The sequence below is a fragment of the Chrysemys picta genome, chromosome 22, assembly GCF_011386835.1.
Source record: "Chrysemys picta bellii isolate R12L10 chromosome 22, ASM1138683v2, whole genome shotgun sequence".
Lineage (NCBI taxonomy): Eukaryota > Metazoa > Chordata > Testudines > Emydidae > Chrysemys > Chrysemys picta.
In genome coordinates, this window is record NC_088812.1 from 10,191,757 (window position 1) to 10,201,623 (window position 9,867).

Sequence of the window (9,867 nt, forward strand, 5' to 3'; positions counted from 1 at the left end):
CCCCGCCTGCTGCAGAGCTCCCCCTTCCCCCGCACCATGCATGCCCCCGCCACTGCAGAGCCCCCCACTAGCTGGGGACCCAAGCGCGTCCTTCCTCCCCAGTGCAGTGCAGTGCCCCCCCCTTGCAGCGGCTGCCCGGGCGCGGAACGACCCGACCTCTCTCCCACGCGCCGCCTCCGCTCTCGGCTCCACCTCAGCCCTTGCGCTCGAGGGGCGGGGCGTAGGGAATGGAGAGGGCGGGGCTTAGGAAGGGGCGGGGACGCCCGTAGCCTGCGCGGGATGCGTCGGTTGCGTGGTCTGTTGCGCCGCGACGCAGAGCGTTGCGCGGTGAGGTCAGTGCGGAGCCGCTATCGGTCCCTCCCGCTGCCCCTCGGTCTTTATCTGCCCCGCGGAGGCCCCCCCACCCAGCCCCCCGGTGCGACGCGGAGGAGACGCCACCCCCCCTCCGGGCCCCACGGCACCCGGTCCGGCGGGAGGGTGGAGAGCGCGCGGCCCGCCCCTCAGGTGAGAGCGGAGTTCGCGCGCGCGAGGGAAGCGGCTCTCGACTGGGGGGCGCGGTCGAGCGGAGGTGGGGGTGTCGGTATTCACCATCCTTGGTTACGTTGCCCTGCTAGCGTAACCCGCATTGCGTAATGCGGCCGCTGCGTTAGGGAGACTACGCAATCTTCGCTGGGGCGTCTGTCTCAGGCTGAGGCCTGCTGCTCAAACGGTGTATTCCGACCCGCTTTCCTCGTAGAGAGGGACGCTACGTTATGTGCGTAGCAGGAGAGGTCCTCCAGGCCGCTGTGGTGCCGTTCATGTAGCCCGCATTCTGCAGCCAGCGGTCTGCGTGGGTGGTGTATGAGAACGGGTAAGGGGATCGGCTTTTTCTGTTTACGCATTTTGCGCATTTGGCGGCTGGGTAACCTGCAGAATACTACGTGATTTACGTAGGGGACGTCTCTGGCTCTGTTGCGCCGATTGCGGTGGAAAGCGAACGCAGGGCATAGGGTGCAGAGTTTGCGTGGGAGAGAGATTTGGCCCCGTCGGTGGGCTACGCGATTTGCGTAGATAGTGCTTTTTTTCCCCCCGCGCGCGGACCGCGGTTTACGTACGTTGGGGGCGATTCTTCGTTGAGGACGGCTGTTCCCTGGAGAGGTAGGCGAATAGGACTTTAGCGCTATGTGCGTAGCGACCTGAGTAGCCCGATGTATTATTTTTTTAGGAGGCGCGCTGTTTGCGTAGGAGCGTTTGTCCTCTGGTGAGTGGGGGAAGGCTTTTTGGTACGCGGCCTGCACAGGGGTGTCTCTGGGCGAGGGGCCGTTGCGCCGCTTGCACTGGGGCCGGTGGGGGACGGGTAGCTCAGTGCGCGGATTGCGCAGTGTACGGGAGCAGGGGCCCTGGGGCGGGGCGGCGGAGCTGATGGTACTTCCTGCCGCCGCCATTTTGTCATCTAGCCGGAGGAGGAAGCGGTGGCTCTTGAGTGGAGGCAGCGGCCCGGCCTGGCCCCGCGGCTTGCGGTGAGTGAGGCGGTCACGCACCCCACCCTCACGGGCTCTACCCGCCCCGGCTCCTTCGTGGGTCACGCCAGCCCGGAGCAGGCGGCCCCCGAGATCGCCGGCGGGGCGTGGGACAGCCGCGTCTCTCCGCGCCGTTAGGCCGGGCCGCCGCCGCCACCGCGGGGTGGATGCGGATAGATCGGGCCCGGCTCCTCCTGGCGCTCAGGCCCGGCCGCCCCCGACGTGCCAGGGTGGCTGGGCCCGTCGCCGACACGTGCGGGTCCTGGTGATTGGGCGGGCGGGTCGGTCTCTGCGGGGACAGGTCACTGGGCAGGGAGCGGCGGTGCTGGTGCAGCAGCAGGAGGCGGCTCGGCGTTAAACCCTGTTCACTGTAACCGAGTGTGTGTGTGCAGCTCGCCCCGGCCTGCGGGCACGTTACTGTCCGGCCAACAGCCGCTGGCGGAAGGGCCTCTTTGAGATTGCCCAGCAAATGCGGCCCCAGCAGAGTCCCGTAAATGGGATTGAGGCGCTGATTCGGGTTTAAACGGGCCTGATTGGAAGGAAGACTTTGAACAATGTGTACCTTTGATGAACCTTGACTTTTTTTTTTTTTTTTTTTTTTTGAAAGGGCAGTAACCTGAATTCTGGTGCACTTCAGAGTATAAACTGATGCTGCTTACTACACTGGCTCTTCAGATTTTGTCATTTTGCAGTGTAGAAAAACAAATGTTCTCTCTCTTGGTGTGAAAGATTCAAACAAATAAGTTGTAGCAAATACAGTAGGAAGACACCCACCCACCATGAATTTTCCACTGCATGCATCTGATGAAGTGCGTTTTAGCCCACGAAAGCTTATGCCCAAATAAATTTGTTAGTCTCTAAGGTGCCACAAGTACTCCTGTGCTTTTTGCTGATACAAACACCGATACCACTCTGAAAACTGTTTACAGTGATAGAAACAGCGGAACTGACTATGCTGTGTATTTGATGGTACATTCTGTATAGAGAATTTCTTAAATTACTGGTTTTAATCTTAAATGTTACAAGTAACACTAGTGAATTTAAAAAAAATTCAGTACTGTGGTTTGATTTAGACTAAAAATGTGTTGACACAGCTGTTTATATATTGTGAACTAGATAATTTGAAGTTAGCCAGTTAGAAGAAAGTTTAAATGCAAAATTGTTCTACAACTCCCCACCCCCTCAAAATATAGTTGATTGCATCTAAAGCACCTGATTCCATGAATAAATAAATCATAGTCATAGGACTGGAAGGGACCTCAAGAGGTCATCTTGTCTAGTCCCCTGCACTCATGGCAGGACTAAGTATTATCATTCTAGACCGTCCCTGACCGTATGATTTCTGCTAATATGAAATTGTGTGGCTAATATTTTCTTCCTGTCTGCAGTGCTTCTCCCACTCTGACTGATTCCCCCCCCCCCTTCCAAATTGTTGCCTAGATTATAGAATGTTCCTTGAGTGTAAACAGTCTGTTCAGAAACAGAACTTCCTATTAAGAAGGCTGGTTCATGTTTTGGGAAGGAGAGTTGGTAGTATGAGAAGAAAAGGAAGGTGACCATGTCCCTACTGACTGTATTGTGTGAATATGCATTGCATTGTGATTGACTGGTGAATTCTACTTAAAATATAACCACAGCAGGGGCGGCTCCAGGCAGCAGCGCACCAAGCATGTGCCTGGGGCGGCAAGCCGTGGGGGGCGACCTGCCGGTTACTGTGAGGGCAGCAGTCAGGTTGCCTTCAGCGATATGCCTGCGGGAGGTCCGCTGGTCCTGCGGCTTCGGGGGCAATTTGGAGGCAGGTACGCCAAAGGCGTGGGACTGGCGGACCTCCTGCAGGCATGCCGCCGAATCCTCATTACCAGCGGACCTCCCGCAGGCGTGCTGCCGAAAGCTGCCTGACTGCCGTGCTTGGGGTGGCAAATACAGAGAACCAGAGAAGTTAGATCTACTTGCACCATTGGTAGTGTGGCTAAAATTCCTCTCTCATAGCTATAACAAAAGTATTTCAGTAATACTTCTATATTTTCATAGTTCCATTAACTGTTTATATAAAAATGTGAAGACTATTTTGCTTGCTTATTTTTTAGTAACTTTTTTCTTTTCCTGCTGCTTGTTAATCATGTAAAGTGAAACTATGATCTGTCCTGGAACTGGATTGATCTCAAGAATGGGTCAGGATACAGCTTTATCTTCCTTTAAATACTACTGATGAGCACATTGTTCTTTACCTAAATAGTGCTTTATAGGTAGGTGATTTTAAAACTAAAAATGGCCAAAAATTAGGTGTCACTTAAACAAATAGTTATAAATGATAAACATCAATTAACTGTCAATAAGCCTTGTTAAAAAAAATTTTTTTTTAGACTGTTTCCGGGAAGTTCTTGTTTAGCAGTGCTTCTATTGTTTTTAATCTAAAATTTGTGGTGTTCAGACTTATTGCACATTTTATAAAAACTGACTGGAGACTGGGAAAATAGCTGGAAAATGTAGGAAGTGCATGTGCTGTAGATCTTTGTTTGAGATGCATATTATCCTGGGATGGAAAGACTTAAGCTGGCAAATATTTACCAGACAGTCAAGATCATGAATGATCACCAGTGGTTGTGTATGATACTGTTACAGTATGGCTAGATGGTTAGTGTTCTATGAGATACATGTATGTAAACTTAATTCTGCAGGCTACTTAGGATGTTGGGTTCTCTTTTGTATTTACAGAACATTTTTCATAAAAATAGAATGAAATGGTGGAGGGACTTTAAAAATCATTGATTTACATTAGCTTTGTAAAGCCCCAACTTAATTTGAAAATTTATGGTATGGCTTGCAATTTTAGGTTAAATTGATTATGAATTAAGTTTTATAAATTCTGGTTTTAAACTGTTCAGCGTCACTACGATAGGATATCTTTGAATTTTATGCAACTGCTTCAGGCAAACAACAAAAAAAGAAAATTCCATCATAAAACACTTAAGCACTTCACTGCATGACTAGTTTGATTTCAGTAGCATAAGTGCTTTCAGAATGGAGCCTTAATACTGTTTTTATTCAGAATTTATATTCATACAAAGTGGAATAAAATCTTCATCACTATGAAAGTTGTCATTGTTAACATTGAAAAGCTTAGTATTTCAAGATATTAACAAACTTCAAAATTGTGGGTTTTTTATATGTACAAGCTTGCAAATATGTTAACATCAGTAATGTAATATTTTACAATTATAGTTCATGAGCAAAAATCAGAATTGTTGCTATTGTGGCCAGTTATTGAAATTCACAGAGGGGTCTTGAAGTCATTCAGAAATAAAATGCTGAAAACAAAAATCAACTTTGAAGTTGTCCTAATGCAGTTTCTAGTCTTTAAGTGCACCTGGTGAAATGATGAAAATACTAATTCAAAGCCAGCAGAACCCTTAGCAGTTAATTGACACTACTTTCATGATCATATCTTTTTCTCAGAGTATATACTGGAGATTATCACTACTGAATAGCTGTTACAATACTCAATTGGCGAACATGACTTTTTTTTTTTTTAAATTGAGGCAGCTGGCTTGCAGTTCAACTATTGTTGGCAGAAAACCTACTTCCATCATAAACATATTAATCTAAATAGTCAAGTGCAGGTGTTGATTCTGCTGCTGTGGGTGGAACCAGCACATGCAGAAACTGGTCATATATTTTAGAAAATAATGAGGACTACCACATAATACTTGCTGAACATGCATTTTATCATTAATTGCATTTCAATAAAAAAATGTTTGTCTTCCTCCACACTTCAACAGCTTCAGCCAAGGAACACGAACTTCTCTATACAAATTCATATGCCATTACTACTGGTTTCAGTATTTTGAACAATTTCCTAGTGAATTTTTTCTGGCCAGTAAAATCCACATCCCTGAGTGACACAGTTATACTGACCTTACTCCTGGTGTAAACAGCACTGTGTCGATGGGAGGGCTTCTCCCGTTGACATAACTACTGCTTCTTGGGAAGGTGGATTACCTATGCTGACAGTAGAAGTCTTCCCATTGTTTTTGGTAATGACTTCACTGAAGCGCTGCAGTGGCGCAGTTGCAGCCTTTTAAGCATAGAGAAGCACTCAGTCTACATTCTTCGCAGATCTTTATTCACTTGATTTAGTCTGAAACAAACTTGTAGGCAAGCTGCAAAAGTATTTCATCTTATTACTTGAGATGTGACAAATATATGCTGCCATCTTTCTGTTTGTATTTGGCAGCTGTAAAGTGGCTGTTGAAAAGTAACTTAATCACAAATCCAGTTGTAAGATCAAGGTCCTGTGTGGGTGGATCCCTGTACTTTTGCAAAGAAATGTTGAAGTCTGTGGGGTTACAGGAGACCATTGTGTGCAATCAGGAGCATAGATAGTATCTCACCTAGATTTAGAATGTGTGCAGAATAGGCATTTACTCTGTCCTGCAAAGTTTTCTTAATCTTAGCCTCATTGGTTTTGTTGTTGTTCACAAACTGGTTATGTCTTTTGTCTGTAGTGATTGTAGTCAAATGTTCAGATGAATGTGGATGATTGCAGGCATCAGTGCAGAAAGAGCTCTGTGTAAACTCAGAAACTTCTCTCCCACCAACAGAAGTTGGTCCAGTAAAAGATATTCTCACCCACCTTGTCTTGCTTGAGTATGCAGCGTAAACAATGTAGATTGAAACTTCTGATGTGGTTTGAGCATTGGCCTGATGAGTATAAGTTGTCCATGTTTTCCCACCATACATGAGTGCTGAGGTCACAAGCTTGGTACACTAGCATTTTGGTCTTGATGATAAGCTTTGAGTTGTTCCATGCTCTTTTAGTTAGTCTACTGAAGGTGATGGCAGCCTTTCCTGACAGGTACTTGAAAGGTGGTTCATGAGTTCTTATACCAGATCTTCATTGTGGGCTATGAGGGCAGCATCATCAGTGAATAGAAGTTCCCTGATAAGCGCCTTTTTGATTTTGGTCTTTGACTTACGTCGGGACAGGTTGAAGTGTTTCCCATCTGATCTTGTGTGGAGATACACTCCATCATCCTTCTTTGTGTTTGGTTAGATCTGCAGTGACAGTGTTCGTAAATCAAGCATGTGCTGGGTCATCATCCAAGACTACTATAACATGAAATATATGGCAGAATGCGGGTAAAACAGCAGGGGACATGAAATTCTCCCCTAAGGAGTTCAGTCACAAATTTAATACGCTATTTTTTTTTTATGAACATCGTCAACATGGAAGCATGTCCTCCGGAATGTTGGCTGAAGCACGAAGGGGCATACGAATGTTTAGCCTATCTGGCACGTAAATACCTTGCAACGCTGGCTACAAAAGTCCAATGCGAATGCCTGTTCTCACTTTCAGGTGACATTGTAAATAAGAAGCAGGCAGCAGTATCTCCCGTAAATGTAAACAAACTTGTTAGTCTTAGCTATTGGCTGAAATAGGACTGAGTGGACTTGTAGTCTCTAAAGTTTTACATTGTTTTGTTTTTGTGTGGTTATGTAACAAAAAAATTCTACATTTGTAAATTACACTTTCACAATAGAGATTGCGCTACAGTACTTGTATGAGGTGAATTGAAAAATACTATTTATTTTATAATTTTTACAGTGCAAATATATGTAATAAAAATAATATAAAGTATATATAAGGAACAGTACACTTTGTATTCTGTGTTGTAATTGAAATCAATATATTTGAAAATGTAGAAAAACATCCAAAATATTTAATAAATTTCAATTGGTATTCTATTGTTTAACAGCACGATTAATCGAGATTATTTTTTTTAATCACAGTTAATTTTTTTGTTAATCGCATGAGTTAACTGTGATTAATTGACACCCTAGTAAATATAATCCCAATCTATAAAAATGGAAATAAGGACAACCCAGGGAATCACAGACCAGTCAGCTTAACTTCAGTACCCAGAAATAATTAATTATTTATTTAAATAATTAAGCAATCGATTTGCAAACACCTAGAAGATAATAAGATAGGTAACAGTCCACATGGATTTGTCAAGAACAAATAGTGTCAAATCCAACCTAATAGCTTTCTTTCACAGGGTAATGGGCCTTGTGTGTAGTGCGGAAGCAGTAGATGTGGTATACCTTGACTTTAGTAAGGCTTTTGATTCTGTCTTGCATGACCTTCTCATAAACAAACTTGGGAAATACAACCTAGATTGAGCTACTATAAAGTGGGCGCATAACTGGTTGGAAAACCATTCCCAGCGAGTAGTTATCAGTGGTTCAGTCAAGCTGGAAGGGTATATCGAGTGTGGTCCCACAGGAATCCATTCTTAGTCCGGTTTTGTTCAATATCCTCATCAGTGATTTAGATAATGGCATAGAGAATACGCTTATAAAGTTTGTGGATGATACCAAGCTGGGAGGGGGTTGCAAGTGCTTTGGAGGATAGGATTAAAATTCAAAATGATCTGGACAAACTGGAGAAATCGTCTCAAGTAAATAGAAAACATGACCTTTGAGGGAAGATTGAAAAAACTGGGTTTGTTTACTCTGGAAAAGAGAAAATTGAGGGGGGACATGAGCTTTCAAATACATAGAAGGTTGTTACAAGAAGGAGGGAGAAAAATTGTTTTTCTTAACATCTGAGGATAGGACAAGAAGCAATGGGCTTAAATTGCAGCAAGGGCGGTTTAGGTTGAACATTAGGAAAAACTTCCTAAGTGTCAGAGTGGTTAAGCACTGGAATAAATTGCCTGGGGAGGTTGTGGAATCTCCATCATTGGGGATTTTTAAGAGCAGGTTAGACAAACACCTGTCAGGAACGGTCTAGATAATGCTTAGTCCTGCAATGAGTGCAGGGGACTGGACTAGATGACTTTTCAAGGTCCCTTCCAGTCCTTTGATTCTATGGCCTATGTTATACATGAAGTCAGATTCAATGATCGCAACTCTCCCTTCTGGCCTTGGAATCTATGAAGGCCTTCCAAACGCTACATGGTGCAATGCCTAAGACCTCAGTGGTTCAGGAGCCAAATGAGCTATTAACATTACTCGAAAGAGCCCCAGTAGTATGAATTCATTGTTTCATTTACTATAGTAACTATATATTCATATTTAAACAATATGACAGGAAAATATTTAGTTTATATATAGATATGATTCCCAGATTAAATGACCAAGTATTTTTTCAAGTACAATTTGTTAATAACCTAGTAAAAGCACCCTGATTGGTTAAAAAGTAAATATTTTAATATCAAGTGCTGCAAAAAGCTGCAGGAGACACATTGAAGAGCCATTTGCAGCTCAAGAGCCACAGTCTGAGTATCACTGGTCTAGATCAGGGGTAGGCAACCTATGGCACGCATGCCAAAGGCGGCACACGAGCTGATTTTCAGTGGCACTCACACTGCCTGGGTGCTGGCCACCGGTCCGGGGGGCTCTGCATTTTAATTTAATTTTAAATGAAGCTTCTTAAACATTTTAAAAACCTTATTCACTTTATATACAACAATAGTTTAGTGTTATAATATAGACTTATAGAAAGAGACCTTCTAAAAACGTTAATGTATTACTGGCATGCAAAACCTTAAATTAGAGTGAATAAATGAAGATTCGGCACACCACTTCTGAAAGGTTGCCGATCCCTGCTCTAGATTGTTGTTCACTGATTACCATTGTGGTATGTGATCCCTTAACTCATATAACTGGGCTTGAGTTAACACTGCATGTGTGCATAAAATGCTTGAGTTAGCAGGGAGTCAACAAGATTTCTTGACATTTCAATATACTTCTATCTAGCCAAAGCAAAAAGCTTCACGTGGGCTCAGTCACTCAAGATGCTTATCTTCGAAGTGGGCTGTAGTCCATGAAAGCTTATGCTCTAATAAATCTGTTAGTCTCTAAGGTGCCACAAGTACTCCTGTTCTTTTAGTAAAATCCTTGACCGTTTTGAATGATCTGCACACATAACTTCTGTGGAAGCTTTGCACAGTCAAAATTCATTGACTAGCCTAGTCAGTTCCCCCCAGCCCCCACCCCAAAAGTAATTCTGCACTTGAGCTCACTCCTGTTCATGGGATCATGCTGATGCTGATCAAAAAAAGAAAAAATCAAGAGCAAGAAAAACGGATATACTGCTGGTGTTGCTTTGGATAGCCCTTTTTTTCTGACAAAAGAATGGGATATGCTAAAGTTTAAAGATGTCTTTTAATAAAATAAATAGGATATCTCCATTAATTTATTATCTCCTAGAACTGGAAGGGACCTTGAAAGGTCATCGAGTCCAGCCCCCTGCCTTCACTAGCAGGACCAAGTACTGATTTTGCCCCAGATCCCTAAATGGTCCCCTCAAGGATTGAACTCACAACCCTGGGTTTAGCAGGCCAATGCTTGAACCACTGAA

General features: G+C 44.2%; 1 protein-coding gene across 29 annotated transcripts in view; it reads left to right on the forward strand.

Moving 5' to 3' along the window:
• Positions 1-251: 251 nt before the first annotated feature.
• Positions 252-9,867, forward strand: part of BRD4 (bromodomain containing 4) — a 209,512-nt gene continuing 199,896 nt past the window's right edge. For 7 of the 29 annotated variants that reach the window (XR_010594492.1, XR_010594493.1, XM_065576361.1 and 4 more), the window contains exon 1: positions 364-504. The gene's annotated coding sequence lies outside the window, so the exon portion shown is untranslated. Of the gene's footprint in view, positions 505-648; positions 851-922; positions 1,138-1,215; positions 1,500-9,867 lie in introns of those variants that run through there. The other 22 variants (XM_065576362.1, XM_065576366.1, XM_065576375.1 and 19 more) reach the window with 11 other exon arrangements.